Below are 20,663 nucleotides of genomic sequence, written 5' to 3' on the forward strand. Positions count from 1 at the left end.
ATACAAACGTGTGCAAAATAATAAGAACAGTATAAGTAAAAACTTTATTCGATAAAAAAAATTGCTATGATAATATTTTTATAACAAGTCTATATCCAAGTTTATATCCAAAAAGAATGCATATCCTGTTATGTCCGAACCTATTATAATATATATTTTTAAGAACAAAGATACAAAATAAAGGATCGCAGATTCCTACATTAGTTTTAACAATTAACGGGAATACACCGTACATTTAATACGAAAGAGCTCCAGTAGTTTTATGAATCATTTTGACACATCTGGAGTCTATAGATCCTAAAACAACGTGGCATATGGTTAATATAATATTCTTACAAGGTTTTTCTTCTTCTTGCCATAATTGTCCAGCATTTTCTATCCCTAGCATCTCTTACATCTTCTTTTTTACATTTATCCATCGATAATAAATTAAAGTTCAGAGATTGAGACGTTCCCTCCATATTAAATATAACCAGATTTATATTTGGAATAGCAATATTTATTATTGCTTATGGCAATACTCAAATTATTCTAGCAATAGAACTTTGTTAATAGCCAGAACTAGCTATAAAATAGCTGAATTGGCAACAGAGGCACACACACGCTCACGCTCTCTGTTAAAGCTCTCCCACTGAAGCTCTCTCTCACACAGTTGCTTGCACTCTCCACACTGCTCTACATCTAATGCGAGTGCAATTGTCGCAGCGACGTCGCGTCGCGTCGCCTCGTCGTCGTCGTCAAAAAGTGAAAAGTTTGCAAAAAAAAAAAGCAACAGCAACAGCAACAGCAAGAAAACAAAATAAAAATAAGTGAAAAATAATAAAAAGAACGCGTTGTTGTTGCTGCGTTAGAATCGTTTTATACGCCAACGCCAAGCGCAGTCAGCTGCAGCAACGTCGCCGTCGCCGTCGTCGTCGTCGTCGTCGTCGCAGTCGCTGTCGGTGTTGTCGTTACTCGTTTTCATTTCGCCTGCGGTTTCAGTTGTCATTTTACTACAGTCGCTGTTAGTTATTTGTGTGCGTCGTCGTCGTCGTCGTCGTCGTCGCTGACGTTGCATTCTAAGTGGGTTTTGGGACAGACACACGCATCCATCCAATCAACAAAACAAACAACAGCCACAACAACAACAACATTTTTTTTTCTACTATATATTTTTTGTTGCTGTTTTTTTTTTTTTTGTTGTTAGCTGTGCAAATTTCCGCTTTTGCAGTGCGTTAAAAATCGCGCGCAAAACGCATGCGTCGCTGCTAGCGTCGCTGCTTGAGTGCGATCTCAAGGCTAAAAGCGTCACAATTGATTCTGTTGTTGTTGTTGTTGTTCTTGTTGTTGCTCTGCTGAGCTAACGGAGAAAACGCTGCGTCGCCGTCGCCGTCGCCGCCGCCGCGTCTGCGTCGCGTTACGTTTGCGCCTGCGTTTGGCTTTGCGTCGGCGTCGGCGTCTGCGTCAGCGTTGCAATGCGTCTACGTGTTCATAAGCGCAAATTCCTTTGGACGCAGTCCGTGCCGTTTACCGTTTACCGTTGCCTGCCGCTTTATTATTGTTCTTCTTCTTGTTGTTGTCGCGCGTCGTAATTGCAAACAATTTTGTTGTTATTTTTGTGCCATTTTTTTTTTAGTGTTTCAACTTCTTTCCTTCTCTTTTTATATATATTATTATTAATATTATTTGTTGATGTTGTTTTCGTCTAGCGCACAAGAAATGAACGCCAGGTTTATCATATAATAGAAAGAGCAAGAGAGAACGAATTTTGCAGCATTTGTGAAAAAATATATATTTTGTAATTTTTTACAAACAATTTATTGTCTACCGTGTGTGAATCGTCGCTGCCTGCTGCAAAAGCAAACAGGGTGAGTCAAGTTCGCATAGAACTGAAACTGCAAATGAAACGATTTGGAATGAAACAAACATACAACGCATACATCGCGTATACGCGTTATGCATTAAGTATACGCACTAACATGACTAACTCCAAGATGAAATAATTCTCAACAAAGAAACTATTATGACTTACAAATATGTTATGATTATAATGAGTGGAAAATAAAGGGATTTTTCTTTAATTTATCATGTGTGAATGCGTGTAGAGTCACAAATAATAATTGATTAGAACTCAGATCATTTTCATTTCGTTTATGAGGTGTGGAAAGCGGGAAACAACACTTTTTACTTTGTTTTTGTCGTCTTTGAAATTAAATTGAAATATTACTTTAAGATTTTGGTTTTGGCTAACACGATCAAATTGAAAATTAAACATTTCTCTAAGAGTTATGTAATATAAATAGTAAGCTTTTCAAATTTTTGTGATGGAAAATTTTTCAGTACTTATAAAATTTGGTTTGTGTTCAGTTTTATAGCTTAGAAAGTGCAATTATATTTTATTTTTAAGCGTATCAAATAATCCTAATTATATACAAAATTCAAATAGTTATTTCTTATTTGTTTAATTTAAAAATTGCTCAGTAGATATACTGGTGTATAGAACCACAAATATGTTTGATATCTATCAACTAAAGGTTGCCCCTAAAATATAACGACAGTAACAAAAACAATTGAACGACTGTTGTGGAGCAGACATTCTGTCGTTGCCAACGCTAATTGTTGTTGCTGCTGTTGTTGTTTATCAGCTCGCTCGTCATTATCAGTCACATATAAAAACCAACAAAACAACAACAACAACAGAAATGGCAAGCTCTGAAATTCAATAAGAAACAAAACTGCCCAAAATACAAGAGATAGAAGAAAAAGGAACATCAGAAATTTGAAATGAAAATAGAATTGCAAATAGAAATAGAAGTGCATATGCAAGTCAGCGATAAACGCTAGCAGCGACGCCGGCTGCGACGCCGACTGCGAAGCCAACTGATAAGCAATGACGGTCGCAGTGACAGGGCCCAGAGGGTGGTGGGGGAGGAAAGGACGTGTTTTGAATGCGTGTGTTAAAGATAAGTCGAGAGAAAGAGAGAGAGAGAGAGAGTGTTGAAGAAAGAGAGAGAGAGAGAGCTGGGAAAGATTAGGCGTAGAAAAAAGCGATCTTTGCAGCCAAAAGGTAAAACCAGGTGCGACAACAATAACAAAAACAAAAGCGCTGATTTCGCATAACAATTTTTGTTGTTGTTGTTGTTGCACTCTTGTTTCTATTGTTGTTGTTGCAGTGCTCTGCTTAATGCAGCGCAACGAATTGCGGCGAAACTTTTTCATCAGCCCACACGAAAAACACCAAAAACACCAAAAAGAGTAAAAAACAAAATAAAAATTAAAGCTGAAAAACCGAAAAACAGCAACACACCCAACCGCAAACGTGGCCAACAACATAGAGAATCAAGCAGGAAGATGAGGCAGAAGATGATGAATGAGAAGAAAGAGGAGGAGGTGGAGCAGGAGGAGGAAGAGCTCGAGCATAGCTGATTTTCCCACGAGTGCCGCAACGCTTTTCATCAACGTCAGCGTTGACAGACAGCCAACGACAACAGATGCGAATGAGAATGGACAAAACAAAAGCAAAAAGTATACAAAAAAGTAGGAAAAAATAGGAAAAACAGAAAAACGAAAACTGAAACTAAACTGAAGCAGAGACGATGCTCAGGTGTGAATAGCGTTTTGTTTGATGCTCAGTTTTCTCAGCTCTCCATCTGAAAAACACAACCACACCTACACACACACACACACTCTTACACTCACACACCCCCTCCTGTCATCCCAAAAAAAAACACTCATAAATTTGATTCAATTATAGGCAAATGGGAAAATGGCAATGGTGAAAGGCATGAAAACTCATGTTGTGCGGAAAGGGGAAGAGGAAGTTCAAATGAGTTTCTTAAACGATTCCCTCAAATTAATTCGTACTGTATTCGAAATAAATAAACTGAGACAAACCAAACTAATATGAAAATGCAAATGTTCAAGAGTAATACATATATGTAGCTGACAGAGTCTGCTTGACAAGCAGTTGCCCTGTAATTTACATAATTTGTATATTAAATTTGTATCGTGTTATACGTATAATTGAAATGAGGTTTTAGCTATTTTAAAAAACATTTTTATTTCAATATACTGTAAAAAAAAATTTCAAATTGTACCTTATAAAAATATATATATTTTTTTTGAGACTGCTCGCATTTAAATAACAAATTATTTATTTTGAGTATATTTACATATTATTTATTTTATATAAATTAATATATAGTTAGTTTTATAAAGTCAAAAGCAAAAAAAATATGTTTTTAAATTAACTATTTAATTTTAAAATTATTTTTTTTAATTATTTTCTTTGACAAGTAAATTTTTTGGCTAGGAACTATTTTAAATTGAAGTTAATTTTAATTTCTATTTTAAAGCTCGCAAATAATAAATTTAATATTTATTTTCTGATTATTATTTATTATTTTTAAGTTAAATAAAGTCAAAAGTAAAGCAAAACTATTTTTTTTAATTAAAATATTTTAATACAAATTTAAAATTATATTTTTTTTATTTTGACAAGTGCATTTTTTTGTTAGCTACTATCTTAAATTGAACTTAATACTACACACTTTTATTGATTTATAAAATTTGTTTAAATTTTTAAATTCACAAGAAATGATTAACAAATTTATTTTTTTAATATGATGATGTGATATAGTAGCGCATTTAAAGTTTTGCATTACATTTATTTGTGGGTTGTGCATTATTTTGTTCAGCAGTTGCTGTTGTTGTTGTTGTTGCTGCTGTCCTCTCTCTTTTAACTTGGTTTTTGTTGTTGTTGTTATGTCGTGACGGCGGCGTCGTCATCGCAAAAAATATGGGTGTGGGAAAAGTGGGCGGAGTTAAAAGTGCGACGTCGTCGTCGTCGTCGCCGTCGTCGTTGGCGGTGGCGGTGGCGTCAACTCTTCGTGTCTGTGTATTTAGTTGTAATTGCATTTGTACAACAACGACAACAGCAACAACTGCAGCAGCAACAACAATTTGCTATTCGCTGTTTTTGTCGTTTGCATGCGACACGCGCTTAAATTGAATTGGATCATATCTGCCTCTTTTTCCTCATTTTCTTCTATTTTTTTTTCAACAAACTGCACATACGCAATACGTTGCTGTTGTTGTGGTAGTGCTTGTTGTTGTTGCTGTTCATAAAGTAAATTTTGTGACCACGCCTTAATGTTTCCTTTCTCTCGGCAACCAACTGGACATTTGAAAGTTGTCGTTTTTTGCCTTTTCTCTACAAGTAATTTTCATACATGTTTAAATGTAAAATATTTATTAATGCATACCCTGTAAAAACGGGCATATGAGTGCTAAGTTTATTTTACAATTTGACTAAATTCTTGTAGATTTTATTAGGGTATTAAATTAATAGTTACAGTCTAAACTAACATTTAAAATGAGTTTTATTTGGGATATTAATATGGCTCAGTTTAGTATAATTGCTACAATTTATTTATATACATAAATTTATATAAAACAATCAAACCGAAACCAATAAAGGTTTCGAAACAACTATTTAGGTGAAAGGTTCTACTTCAGTTTTCTTCTTCCGGTTTCGGTATCAGTACCGGTACGTAACGGTACACCAAATCAATTTTGAAACATTTTAAAATGATAAGGTGAAGTTTTTGAACGAATTTATAAATGAACAGTAAATTTAGATGCCAAACCATGTTCAAAATCGGTACAGTTTTTCCAAAGTTATGACAGTTCAAGCCTCTGATCTAGCAACTTTACAAGTCAAAATATTTCTTAATTTAGACATGATTTTTTTCAAAAAAAAATGAAAGGACTCAGAATCAAGTTTAAAGTGTCGTTGTATACTAATTACGATATTAGGAGTTGATTAAAAGTAAAAGCTTGAGATTTAAAACTTTGAATTTTCAAAATATCAAAGGCTGCGATAGTCAAAAAATAATAAAACTTTCTAAATGAACAAAATTTTAATACAGAATAAATAAAGGGGCCAAACCATGATCAAAATGACATTCCGCTTGAAAATCGGAACAATTTTGCCAAAGTTATGACAGTTCGAAGTTGCTCAAGCCTCTGATCTAGCAACTTTACAGCATAATTTTGTACAAAGAAATGAAAGGACTCAGAGCAAGACATCGGTTCGATTCGCTAATTAATTTGTATGCCCCCTGAACTCAATGTTTGGGTTCGAACCTTGGTTCAATTTCATACAAAAAATATTTGTATTGTTTTCCATTTTCCCCACAATTTGAAAAATTTAATTTTTTTTTTAAATAAATAAAATTTTGGAAGATAATTAAAATTAATTTGAAGATTTAATAATTTTATGATATTCTTTTTCGAACCGAACGTTTTATTTTAGCAAAGTAAATAATTTGAAGGGTTCGGTTCATGATCCGGTTCAGGCTGCTTAAGAACCCGAACCGTACCGGTTCTACGAGTTTCGGCTCAGAACCGGTTTGCAGTCTTGTATATATATATATATCTTGCTTATCTTTTTTAAAGGATATGTTAAAGCAGTGCAAATTGACAAGTTCTTTGCTATTTGTTTAAGTTAAAGTTTATTGCGTATACGCAGCGTTTGACGTTGTCGTTTTCTGTTATTGTTGTTGCGTTCTCTGAGCTGTGGCCCTGAAATGTCCATTATTTCATTAGGCAACAATTGATTTCCTTGCCACACAATTGGCAACTGGCAATTGGCAAATGGCAATTGGCAATCGCCCGAGCTGTTGCAGCTGCATTTGAACTTGCCACACATTTGATGAATGAGTTTAATCAATTTTCACAGCACTCGCCCTGGCAGTTGGCATTGTTGCAAAGGTTGATTGTTGCTATTACTGTTACTGTTGCAGTTCCAGTTCCAGTTCCAGCTCTTGTTGCAGTTACCAGCCTCAAGTGTGCACTTGACTCTGAACCGATAATAAAGCTAAAAAAAAAAAAATACAAAAAATATAAAAATAACCCGGGCCTGAGACTCCGACTCTGAATCGGACTCCGACTGAGTCTGCATTGAATTGCGCTTAATTGCAGTTCGCACTTATGTAATGGGGCCGACCAATCCAATGCAATCCATTCTCTTCATTCCAATCTCAATCCATTCAATGAATACACAACAACAACCAGAACAACAACAACAACCAGAACAACAGCAACAACTGCAACACAATGTAAGGCGGCATTCGCTTTGTTGTTGCTGATCGATTGTTTATTAATAAGCTAGTTCTTAATGTATCTCTCTCTCTCTCTCTCTCTCTCTCTTACTATGTGTCTTTGTAATTTCTATTCTGCACTTTATTATTATCTTTATCTAATTGCTGGTTTCTGTCTTTCATTCTATTTTCAGGTAAGTGCAGTCTGCAATATTAAAGCGATTCATTTTCTGCCATTCGGCATTGATTTTAGTGAGAATTCACCAAAGTTTATGGGTAAATATGCAAGTAGCACTTGTAATTCAATAGTTATTATATTCTATTCTCTTCCTCACACTCTTCTTCACTAGATGAAAGTAATTTTGCTTCTTTTCTTAAAAAAGACATTATGTATTCACTTATTCTATTTATATTCTTATTTACTGTTAACGTGTCTCTATTTCGATCACTCTTTTTTCTTCTCGCCTTCTTTCTAAAAATGTTTCATATTTTCTTTCCTCCTTTTCAGCTTTGCGATAAATTGAACTTTAGCTTAGCTTTGGGAGTCTTTTATTTATGATTTTCATAATATCTTTTATTTAAATTTGCGTTTTTAGAATTATCTATATTCTAACAACTTTTATCTTAAGAATTCTAGACTATTTTTAAGCTTTTTCTAAATACTCAAGCTAAGTTAAGTTAAAGTTTATGCTAAGCAACAACTTTTTTTCCAAAAGGATATTCCTGAAAACAGATAAATTAAAGTTTAATATTAGACATAAAATCATTGATTCAATTTTAAGTATCTTTTGGATTATTGACAGAAACTAATTTGAAAGAATTCTAATTTAAACTAATTTATATTGAGTTTTTTGTTGTTAACAGATTATAAACTATTATATAAAAAGTTAAAGTTTGATTGTCAATTCTTTTTTATGCGTTATCCGTAAGCGATTTAACACATCTAAAATTAAAATTAAATTTCTTTTAAGAGGTTTTGGGAATTTTTTTATATTTTTGTTATTTTCAGAAAAGTTCTTAAAAGAGTAACAACTTTTCTGCAAAAACTGACAGAATGACAGACTGACTGACTGACTGAGGAGACACTCTCACCGTTATAATAACATATTCTTACCCTCTTGCAACGTCTGTCTGTCAGCTGTTTCTGTTGACCCAATTTCATGATGCGCGACTTTTTAGGGGGAAGATTTCTATCAGTTTAATGAATATTGGCAACCCTTCTTGTGCTGCTTTTGTTCTTATTTTAACTTTTATTTTTTATGCTGTCGGGTGAAAGTTGTGGCACGTGTGGCAGTCTGGCAGTGTGGCAGTGGCAGCTGCAGGATCTGCTGTTTCAATTCTTAATTGTCATTGAAATGTGCGAGGCTTCTATGGGAAGTGCCGTTATGTTGCTTCCTTTTCTTTATCGTTGTGTTTTACCTTTAGCTTTTTATTGGTTAGGGGAGAAACTTTCACTTGCATGCTATGCCCAATGCGTGGCAGCTGCCCCAAGTTGTTGCATACCACATTCCGTTAGCCATAAAAGCAGGCATCAATCATAGCTAGCTACCTGGCTGCCTGACTGGCTGACTGCCTGGCCTGACCAACCTCATATCTGCCACAAAATGGGGCGTTATCGCTCTTAATGACGCGTCATTTGTTGCAAGTGCTGTTGCTGCTGCTGCTGCTGCGACTGTTGCGACTGTTGCAACGCTGTGGCGTCTCGAGTCAACTTATTAGATTTGCACATGCCGAACGATTCATCTTTTAATTACCGCGTTGAAAGCGCACATTTTTCAATACCGCATCGATTTCAAGCCACAAAGCGACTGCGCAGCTGCCACACATCGCTCTCCCCTCTCTTTCTGCACTGCACAGTCTGCATCTCTTTCGCACTGACTGCCCACGCATGCTTAAGCAATTTTTGCAGTGCGCTTTGCACTAAAATAAATCTACAGCGATTTGTTTGTTTGCACAAGCCGCCAAGTCCACCAGCTGCCCCACCCCCCACCCCCCACTCCACTCTCCACTCACCACTCTCCGCCTTTCTCTTCTCTCTACACCCCTTGTCATCTCAAGGCGTCTACGTAGACTCCGTTAAGCGCTCGGGGGCCTCTACTAAATATTAGAGCCTGCTTAGTTGCTTATACCTAGTGCATATTCATGTGTCCCCCTCTCTCTCACTCGCTCACTCGCTCGCTCACTCTCCCGTTTTCTCTTTCTCGCATGCTGGTGTTATTTATCATAAAAAATTGCTCAGATTTGTTTTGCGACGGCAAAGACATGACTCTCATTTGTTAGCAAACGAACTGGCAACTGTGAGGGGCATGAGGAGAAACTGACTACACCAGCTGCCTACCTGCTACCCCTGTGCCACCTTTTTCCCCTCTTGGCGACCATATGCTTTCACTCTAGGCGTTTGCATACCCTCGAAGCATAAAAACGCTTGAAAAGGGTATTATTAAGAGCATATGTTTGAGACAGATATCGCCCACAACTCACTGACGACTTAAATTAAGCTGAGTGTCAAATTTGGTGTGCAGATCATGTTTTCTGCATCGAAATGTCACTCATGATACCCTGTAAATTGAGAGAAATGGTGTTATGTTGATTAAATTGTTGTTTTGCTCAATTGTTCGACATGTGTTCTGATGAAATTGTTAAAATTTGAAATTTATTTCCCTACAGGGTGTCTATAAGTCGTGCATTTTGTTGTTAAATCATAATGGTTGCAACTTTAATGATTTGTGCATCAATTTGAAGCTTAAAAGTGTGCAGATATTAAGTTGTATGCGTCTCCAGGGTATCTGTTAGTCATATTTTTAGTTTAAAAGTAATATTCTCTGCAGTTTTTTTTTTATATTTGTTATGATTAAATGCATTTAAAGAGTTGTTAATCCTTTATTTATACAACTTCTGCCACTATTGGGTATCTATTTGTCGGGCATTTAGCTGAATAGCGATGTTTGTTCGACTCTATAGAGTATTGCTAAGACTTACTGCTTCAAAAGAGCTGACAACTAAGTATATATAAGGCAGTTTCAGACACTAGAGGGTATTTGTAGTCGTGCATATACTCACATACTTAAGAAGCATACTTTTCATAGTTGTTTCAAGTGTGCTATGATTATCTGCATCAATTATATTTAGCTATTAAGGCTTAAGACACAATAGGGTATCTGCTAGTCGCGTATTTTGTAGTTTTTTGGGTGCGTTTTGTAAAATTTGCTCCACACTTGGGTCGTGTGTTCTTATTTATATTAATGCAGCCGCCGACTGTTGCCAAAGTTCAACGCAAATATAATCTGTCAAATAATTTATCAGTGTTTGCTGACTATGAGATGAGAGCAGCAGCAGCAGCAACAACAACAACCACAAGCAAAGTACAACAACAACAACGAGTGGCACAACAGCATTGAGACCTCGCTGTCTGTTCCTGTTGCCTTGTGCAAAGTTCAATTCAAGTGCTTGACAACAACAATTGAGCATCGATAAAGAAATGCTTTCTTCTCGATTCTATCTATCCACATACTGTCTCCTCTTACTCTTGCTCTTGCTCTTCCTTTGCCACCTTCGTCTCATCTTATTCTCCCTATTCTGCTGTTTTGCGATTTCTGTTTATTTTTGGAAGCGAAATCTAATGATGCGAGTAATGTTCATCGATCAGCAAGACAATCTTTTGAAGCATTATCGAACACTACTCGAATTGAGACTTTCAGTTTACACATCCTTCACTCTCGACCACTGAATTGTCGCTACTATTTAACTAGTCTCATTTTGAGCCGTCAATATATTCGATATATTTAGTAGTTTTCATACCGATCATTTTGCTAGAAATAAAGTACCAAATTCTATTGTCATAGACAGATATTTACATATATATCTTAATTACATAAAATGTCTAGTTTTTATTCGTTATCAAAATACTTTTTTTTAAGCTTAAAATTAATTAAAATCTAAAGTTTTGATTGTAAAATATAATATTAAAGTAAAATTTTCATTGTTAGTAAGATAAAAGTTCATTAACTACAAAAGTAGTGATGAAACGAATTGAGAATGAATTTCTAATAATTATAAATATGGTTTTATTTATATATAGATAAATAAATTTTATTTATAAGGAAAGTGATTAGTTATTAATGATCTAAACTGTTCTGTATTTTCTATAAGTGTCACAAAACTTCATTGCCGGCAACCAATTATATTAATAAGCTAGCTATTTTTTTTTTGTTTTTTTTTTGGAAGTCATCTAAGCTGTTATTAATTACCATATATGACTTTACGCATTCTCATCTGTATGGTGAATGGAACTAGTTCATGGCCCAACAAAAAACAATTCAACTAAAGTTCGAAATTCAAGTTCCGGTTCCGATTCTAGTTCTAATATTGTTGTCAATACACAGATGACTGTCAAAGCATTTGCGTATATTTCACTGCGTTGGCGTCAGCGAAGACGTTGGCGTCGGCGTCGGCGTTGGCGTCAACGTCAACGTCAACGTCAACGCGTCGACTAGCGACTTTGTCAATGTTGGTTTGTTTTTCCTTTGCGTTGTAAAATGTTTTCAATTGTTTGTTGGCATTTTCGCTTTTGGCTCGACCGATCGACAATCACTCGCATGTGTGTGTTAGTTTGTGTGTGTGTGTGTGTCAGTTTGTGTGTTTGCTCTCAAACAGAAACGATTAAATTATCTCAAGGTTACACGCGCGCTATTCTATCTGCTTCTTCCGCAGTTGCTGCCATTCTCGGCTATTTTCTACGCTGTCGTTTTTCCTTTTTCGCTTATTTCACTTACCACCCTGTCCCTCTCTCTCTCTCTTTCTCTCTCACTCTCTCTCTCTCTCTGTTTGCCCCATGCAGTCCATCAAATACCTCATGAAATACGCTTGAAGTGGCATCGTATCTCTCAATTTCAGTTGCATTTTTTTTTATTCGTTTAACCATTTTTCAATATACATACATATTTAAACATTTTTTAATTAAATTTATTTTTGGAATATTCGCTTAAAATCTTTTGTGCTATAACAAATTAACCTGTATCATTTTACCTATTATATTATTAAACAGATACAGCTTAATTTTATTATAAGCCTAAAATTATTTGCAATTTTATTTAATTTTCAAACTTATTCTGCTCATGTTAACATATTTTTTTAAATTCAAAGCTAACTAGCTTATTGCATGGGACCTTAATCAGAACTTTGTTCAAAGGTCAGACCAAATTTAAACTTTTATAACTTTGGGTTTTTAAAAATGCAAGACTTTAAATCCCAAGATTCAACTTGTAACATATACTATATAGATGAAAATGTATTTGCTAAAAAACTCAAAGACTAATAGGCTATTTCCACGACAGCACATTTGGCTCATTCGACGCCATTTTCATCATTTGGCCGAAATGTGGACTTCATTTCTGTACAAAATCCGAATGATCATTTTGGCTCATTCATAATGAATGAGCCGATTCTTTTGTCATTCGACCCTGTTTCAGGCACATTCAAATGTGAGCAAATGTGGCAAATGTGAGTGGTCGTGGAAATAGCCTATGACATATCAACTTAAAGAAGTAGATTGTAAGTATCGATAGTAATTATGCTGTTATCGATAGTGCGAGCTATGAGTATAATAGCAGCAGTAAAATAAGAGCAGAACTCAAACATTTCTTATTAATTTATTCCATATGCCCTCACTTAATAATGATGTGACCATGGAGAACTTATCGACAACTTGCTAAATGTCGAGTGTCAGAATTAAGGGGCAAGGAGGTTAACCCAAGTGTGTGTGGTTCAACTGTGGTTCAACTGTGTTGTGGCTCTTCTGCATTTCTTCTTTGGTGCTTGGCATTGTTACCCAGAGACCCACTAACAAGTGCCTCTTTTGCTGTAGTTGTTGTTGTTGTTGATGTTGCTGATGTCAAAAGCTCGACGAAGGCCACAAGCGAATGCGGAAGCTGCAACAACAACAACAACGACAGCAACAACCACAAAAGGCAACAGTTGTTCTGCACGTCTTCGCATATTCTTTCCTTTTCCCTCTCGCTCTATCCCTCTCTTTCAGTCAGCTTCTTATGTTCTTTACTTGTCTGTTGCTGTTTGTCTGCTTAATTTTTTGCCATTGGCCTTTTGGCTGCTTTGCCTGCTCAGTTGTTGCTGCTGTTGTTGCTGCTGTTGCTGTTGTACACCTGTTGTCCCTGCCTCAATTTATCGCTCGTGTTGCTGGGATATCGTTTGGCTTATGATGATGGTCAAGTGGCCAGGGCGCTCGGCATTTATTGGTTTTCGATTGCAGTGTGTGAATTATGATCTTAAGTCAACAACAACGAAGGTGGTTGTTGCCGGCAACATGTTGCTGCTGTAACTTACAGCAGTCACGTGCGCACTGCTTTGATATGAAGCGCCAACAGGTGTCGAATTGCAAAAGCAACAGAAATAGCAGGAACAGCAACAGCAACAGCAACAACATGCCATTAATAGCATGAAAACACAGCAGCAACAATTGCAGCAACAACTTGAACCCTTTGGCACGTGAAGTGCTGGAAATGTAAATAAAATACCTAACGGCAGCTACAATAATAATAATACACAGCAATGGATCATTAGAAGTAGCAGCAATCTATGCCACATTCTAGCATAACAACAACACCAACTGCATTTCTGGCAACAACAACAATCATTAACAATAAAAGCAACAAAACATATTAAGTATGTCGAGTGCTGTTGCAAATGGCAGTAGCAACAGTTGCACAATCAGCAGCAACATTGCTGATAACAACAACAGCAACAATGCAATGACACACATTGCTAAAGGAAACTTAAGCCTTGGCAATAGTCGAGTGTCGAGTGTCGAATGCCGAGTGTCGAGTGCCGAGTGTTTATGTTGTTTAGTTGACACCTACGCACCTGGTTTGGTTTGCTTTCTCACCTAGCTGCTGCTGCTAACGATGCGCGCGTGTCAGCAACATGTTGCTGCCACGTTTAGTATCATTAGTCAAAAGAAATGCGAACGCAAAATAAATAAGCCAAGGCAACTTGGCAATCAGCAGCTCAAAAGCTGCCCAAATCAATTGCTGCCGTTGCTGTTGCCATTGCTGTTGCTGTTGCTCCTGCTGTTGATTGTGTCAACGCAACAACAGCAACGGCAGCAGCCATGGCAACAACAATAGCTCGAGTCTTGGCATGATTTATGGCCAGGCATTTCTCGCATCTCCCACACAGAGATGCGACACAAACGGCAGCCAAAGCAACACACGCTAATTGTGTGTGAAAGCAGCAGCAACAAAAGCAACAACTACCAACTACCAACTGCCAACTGGCAACTTGCTGCATTGCTCATACGCCCACGTGTGCAACAACAATAACAACAACAACAACAACGATCACATTTCCATTCGCTGGCATATTTAGCATTCGCATAGACGCAATCATAACCATAAACAGTTTTTTTAGCCTCTATTTTTCTATTATTTTTCTTTTCTAGCATTTTTTGTATTTTGACCGTTTTAGCATTTTTTTTAGCTGCTTTTTCGGCTTTGGTTTTCGGCCATAAGGCAGCGGCTCTTGTTTTGAATAAAAGCGAGGCGACAATTTTGGTCAGCTGCCACCGCTTACTCCCTTCCCCACCTACAACCATAAAAGGCGCTTGTAAGTGCTACTGTTTATCCAATGCGCCTAACGGTAAAAATGTGCTGCATAATTTACTCAAAAAAAAAAAAAATAATAATAATAAAAATAAATAAATAAATAAAGGAAAATTGGAAAAACAGCTGCCGAAATGTTGTGAGGTTTTCACAGAAAGCAAGAAAGAAAGAAAAACGAGAGAAAAAGTTTGCGGCGCGCTTTTCACTTTTCACAAATGGCCATGCAAATTACAAGACACATTAGCCGAGTCAACAATCCTACGCCTAACCCCAAAAATGGGAGCAACAACAGCAACGGCAACAGCAGCAATAGCAGCAGTAGCAACAACATGCTGCCGCATGCCACATGCCACATGCATTTGGGGTAAGCGAGGCGAGAGAGCAGCTTACAAAACGGAAATACGCCTAAAATATGTTTACAGCAGCTGAAATTGCTCGACGGGCTCAACGAGGTGGCAGCAATTGTTGTTGCTACCTCTGATGTTGCCACTGCTGCTGCTAGAGTTGCTGCAGTTCAATTGAATTAAACGTTAAATATCAAATTGCTTATAGAAACTTTTAAATTGAACGAAATTTAATATAACATAATAATAATATATTAATATTATATAATAAGGAAAAAATAATTCTAATGAAAATTAATCACAAAAATGCAGATAAAAACATAAAGAAAAAACATAATTATATCCTTTATTGTATTATTTGAAACAATTAAATTTATAATTAACTTCTACATTCAATATTTAGTTGTTTTTTTTTTTTATTATTTTAATGCTAACTTAAATTAAATATTATACTATCAATATTATTTGTATTTTCTAGTACATATATTATTTTAATCAATTAAGTTTTAGTGATATTTCAGAACTAATTTTATACCATGTATGTATTTTATTTTGTTTGTTATCTTTAAGCTTTTCAATATTTTTTGTCATTTTACATTTTTATTTTCGCGTACTATTTTCATACAATTACGATCATGTATAGTAATAAAATAATCATATGAAAATGTTTTTTTTTTATGTTTTCAATAACTTAAACTTGGTTTTTTTCAGCAGTGAAATGTATTACTATTTTTTATGATACACATATTTATTGTTTGTTCTTTTTATGAACAACAAATGTTGTCATAAAATTATTTCTTAGTAGAGCTGCAGAGAAATCAATTGTTTTATTTTTCTTTAAAAAATACATAAACAAGTCAAATATTTAGAATATTTTAAGTAGTTTGCTAAAATTCAAATGCTCAAGTGCCATAACTTGCAACACTAAATGACAGTGTGCAACATTGTGCTAATACAACAAAAAAAAAAAACAGTGAAGAGAATTTAGTAAATTAGTTAATTGTCATAGATCGTTGTGGGTTTTGTTATACTTAGTTTTTTTTTTTATTTGTTTAGTTCACTTAAGTTGCTACAGTAAAGGCAACTCTGTTCAGTTGGTAAGGTGGTAAGCCTGGTTAGCCTGGTCAGTTGGCAAGTTGGTGGACTTTGTCGTGGCCTGTTTGGAATGTTTAGTTAACCGTAAATACCAAAAAGTCGCAATGCGCCCGCGCCATTTTGGCATTGATTGCTGAGACCGACACAGACACACACACTCACCCACACAAACACACACACACACACACACACAAACACACACACACACACACACATACAGACAGACAGACATGTGAATACACTCACTGGAGCGTGAATAACATTTGGTAATCATGGCACAAACACGAAAATGCATTAACCAAAATTGTGATCATAAATTTTCAATCGACACGCGGCGGGTGCTGTTGTTGTTGTTGTTGCTGCAGCAGCAACTCTAACTAACTGAGCTCTCTCTGTACATGTGTGTGTACATGTGTGTGTGTGTGTGTGTGTGTGTGTGTGTGTGAGTGACTTGGCCAAGCGCATGAATGACTGGACTAAAACTGAACTGGACTACGTTGCATTTGGCCAGCAGCGTTTCAGATGTTGCTGTTGTTATTATTGTTGTTGCTGTTGCAGCTGCGCGCATTCTTGGCCAGAGAAAGTTTTTGTTGTTGTTGCACAAGTGGCAGGCAGCTATGCAGCTTCCACAGCGTTTGCAGTTGCAGTTGCAGTTGGGTCAGTTAAATGCCAAAGGCTGCCTGCCTGTGGTTGCTGCTGCTGTTGCTGCTGTTGCTGTTGCCAATGTTGCCGATGTTGCTGCTGTTCCCATTGGCATTTCATAGCAGCCTGTTGCAATGTCTGTTGCCTGGCTTTGGCGTGGGTGCAACAACTGCTGCCACAGACGTTCTTGCCTTTTGGTCTGCGGTTGTGCGACACTTGGTCCTCCCACTCCCACTCCCACTACCAATCCCCATCCCCATCCCACTGCCTTCCCCTTTCCCTCCACTCCAGTTGCCTCTTCTGCATTCGCCTGCCTGTCTGCCACTGCCACAGGCTGTGTGATAATCATGCACTTGTTTATAGGCACAAATTGCAAAAGAGCACAGCTAAAAGTGTGGCACACTTGAATTCAATTGCTAAAATCGAAAATTAAAATAATATCGATTTAAAGTATTACCAAGATTATATTTTGTTAAGAAGAAGAGTAATTTTTATAAGGAGCTTGAGCATTTAAAGGTAATCAGGTAGAGATATTTAGAAAGGAGACACAGAAAGTTAATTAAATATAGAGAGAAAGAGAGAGAGAGAGAATGAAAGAAGACTAATAAAAAGAAAAATATTCAAAGAAGATTTTAAGGAAATATACCAAAAAACAAAGTTTCAAAATTAATCACAAAAATACATAGATACAATTTTGTTAAAATGAATGCTAAGTTATTTACTTTTGTACAATAAGTGTAGTAATTGTTTTGACATTATTTAAGATTAACACATATTTTTTTTTCAAATTTAAAAACATAGTTCTTATATTTCTTGTACTATAACAACCATAATCATTAACAATCAAATATGGTAATTAAAAAAAAAATACTTTAAACTATTAAAACTATTTATAGTTCTTAAATTATAAAAATAAATTATACTAATATCAGCTAATTAGAACTTAGATATGAAAAACTAAAATTGTTAATATTATTATTACATTTTGAAACCTTAAATGAATAAAAATTAAATATATGTAATCTTAAATAAATGTAAGAATTTACTTACCATATCAACTTAAGGAAATTTAAATTTTAAATAAATAATGCATACATTTTGTAAGCTATTGTTGTTATTTAACAGGCTATAAATATTTAAATTTCATTTTGATAATTAAATTATAGTAGTGCCATATTTTACTTCAATTTAATTCAGTTTTCTGGTCATAATTGTGTTTGCAGTCTCTGCTTTTTGTCTTGGTTTAAATATGCGTGTATAAGTGTTCTCTACTAACGGCATTTGTGTCCTGTGTGTGTGTGTACTTGTGTGTGAGTGTGTATGTCCTCGAGCCGACATCTGTCAGTGGGAGATGGCAGTTATCCTTTGGCAAATGTCCTCGACTCGTCGCTGCAAACAACGCACAGCTTAATCGAATCAATTGGCGAGTTGCCGTTGTCGCTTTTGCTGTTGTTGCCGTTGTAGTTATTGCTGTTGTTGTTGTTGTTGATGTTGCTGCAACTTCGAGTTCGTTTTGTCGACCAAACAATAAAAATTTGACTTTTTGCCGTTGCTGTTGCTGCTGTTGTTGTTGCTGCTGTTGCTGTTGTCGTTGTTATTGTTGCTGGCATATGACTCATGTTTTGTGTGTTTTCGCCAATTTCCAATGCGCTGCCTTTGCTCGTTGGTTTCCCTTTTCGTTGTCTTTTTGTTTTTGATTTTTTTGTTTTTATTTTTTTATTCAATTCTCTTTTACATGTTCTTCTTTGTTTGTTTTTGGCTCTTTGGAGGCGGCTTAAAGCGCGCACTGCGCTTGCAACATGTGAGAAGCTGCCGGTCGAAGGTTTTACCCCTTTGGCCCAGCTTGTTGCAGTTGTTGTAGTTGTTGTTGTTATGTATGTGTTTGTACAACGCCTTTGCTGTGGCTTCTGTTGCCATTGCTGCTGCCTGTTGCTTCCGATGCTGCTGCTGCTGTTGTTGGTGTTGCTCTTGTTTCCTTAGTTGTTTCAATATCAACGCATTCCTTTTGGCCAGGCCAATTGACTTGCCCACACAGACGCACACACACACACACACACACACACACACACACACGCACATGCGATGCGATGCGATAAAAATTTATTGAGCTGAGGCTTTTGGCCTGTGCCTCTGTCTGGACTTGGAAGCTGCAACAACAACCATTGCTGCTGCTGTTGTTTTGGTTTTTTGGGCGCTTGTTGCTTGTCCGTTGTTTATTTTTATTGTATGCGAAGGTGTTGTTGTTGCTGCTGCTGCTGTTGGTGTTGCTGCTTCTCAAAATCAATTGAGTTTAACTGCTTTTAATTTACTTGGAATTTGTACGGCTTTAATGGATTTATGTCAGCTTATGTTGCTGTTGCTGTTGCTGTTGCTACTATAAGTGTTGCTACTGCTACTGCTGTAACGGGCAACAGGTTGCTGCTACTGTCGCTGGTGACAAGCTGCCACATATTAAAATTTATCATGTGCTAAAAACTTATCAATTAAAAGTATGCATAACATTTTTGTGATGCCTGGGTTTTTTTTTATATTTTTTTTTTTTTAAATATGAACGTTGCTTCGCGCCCCGCAGCAACATCAATCAAAACGCACCAGCAACAGCAGCAATTTGATGTCGCGACTGCAATTTAGACATGCCATGCCATGTTATTAACTAATTACAGGCGACTAATCTAAAACGCCGCGCCAAACAGGTGCCCATGCATCATCCCAGCAGACCCAACAACAGCAGGCCCAGCAACAACAACAACAACAGCAGCAGCAGCAGCAACAGCAACAGCTGCCTAATGAAAAGTGACATCTTGGCCATGGCCAGGCCTAAACTGTCAACGTCTGAGCCATGGCCCAGGCAACAGGCAACAGGCAACGGACAACAGGCAACAACGGGCAAAGAACCGAACTCGTTTGCATGTCTTGTCATTCGTCATTCGACGATGTTGTTGCTGTGGCTATTGCTATTGCTGTTGCTGTTGCTCAGGTGCAACGCCAGCAGCTAGAAGATGTCGCGTTTGTTGGCCACCCGCTAGCCAACACATGTCACATGTCATGTTTGCTGCACGCACTTGTTGCACTGGTTGCAGCAGTGGCAGTAGTTGCTGTTGCTGTTGCTGCTGCTGTTGCTGTTGTTGCCGGAAGCAAGCTGTGTGTTAATTACAAAGAACTCTTTGCTGCCGTTGTTGCTGATGATTATGATGTTGCTGTTGTGTTGCGTTGACATGCGTTGCTAAACGTGCCGCCGGTTGTAGTTGTTGCTGTTGCTGTTGTTGTTGTCGTTGCACGCATTCAAATGAGGCAGACGTTGAGCAACTTGATTTCCTGCAACATGTTGCTGCTGCTGCTGCTTGCATAGCGAATGCGGCTTGAGCAGGCAACATGCTTTTGAGATTATGAAAATTAGATATACAAATCAGCAAACGGATGCTGCCAGCAACAGCCACAGCAACAGCAGCAGCAGCAACAGCAACAGGCAGCAACAACATTTGATGCCTGCAAGATCAAAAAGAAATAAATGTATAAGAAGTTCGTTGCTTGAGTCATGTTGTTGCTGTCTGCTGCTGGCGGGGCATAACACACAAACACACACACACACACAGAGAGACAACATGCAACATGTTGCTGCGGGTCAGGGTCGTTGTCGTTGCCGCTGTTGCTCTTGCTGTTGCTGTTGCTGCTGCTGTCGCCTGCGTAAATTGCTTACCAATCAAATGGCACTCGACTTGAGAGAGTCGCGGAAATTGCTTGAAACGGAAATGTGCTCGTCGTGGTTGCTGCTGCTGCTGTTGCTGTTGTTGCTGTTGCCAATTTCATGTCATTTGTTGACAACGCGTTGCGGATATTGTTTAGCATTTTGCATAAAGTTTAAGCAACAACAACAAAAAAGCGGCACA

General features: G+C 37.0%; 1 protein-coding gene across 5 annotated transcripts in view; it reads left to right on the forward strand.

Annotated features, from left to right (window-relative positions):
- Positions 1–20,663, forward strand: part of LOC117794205 (sex determination protein fruitless) — a 175,586-nt gene that overhangs the window by 68,405 nt on the left and 86,518 nt on the right. The window contains exon 3 of one of the 5 annotated variants that reach the window (XR_004618393.1): positions 7,277–7,291. The exons of the other annotated variants lie outside the window; for them this stretch is intronic. The gene's annotated coding sequence lies outside the window, so the exon portion shown is untranslated. Of the gene's footprint in view, positions 1–7,276; positions 7,292–20,663 lie in introns of those variants that run through there. 5 annotated transcript variants of the gene reach the window in all.

The sequence above is a fragment of the Drosophila innubila genome, chromosome X, assembly GCF_004354385.1.
Source record: "Drosophila innubila isolate TH190305 chromosome X, UK_Dinn_1.0, whole genome shotgun sequence".
Lineage (NCBI taxonomy): Eukaryota > Metazoa > Arthropoda > Insecta > Diptera > Drosophilidae > Drosophila > Drosophila innubila.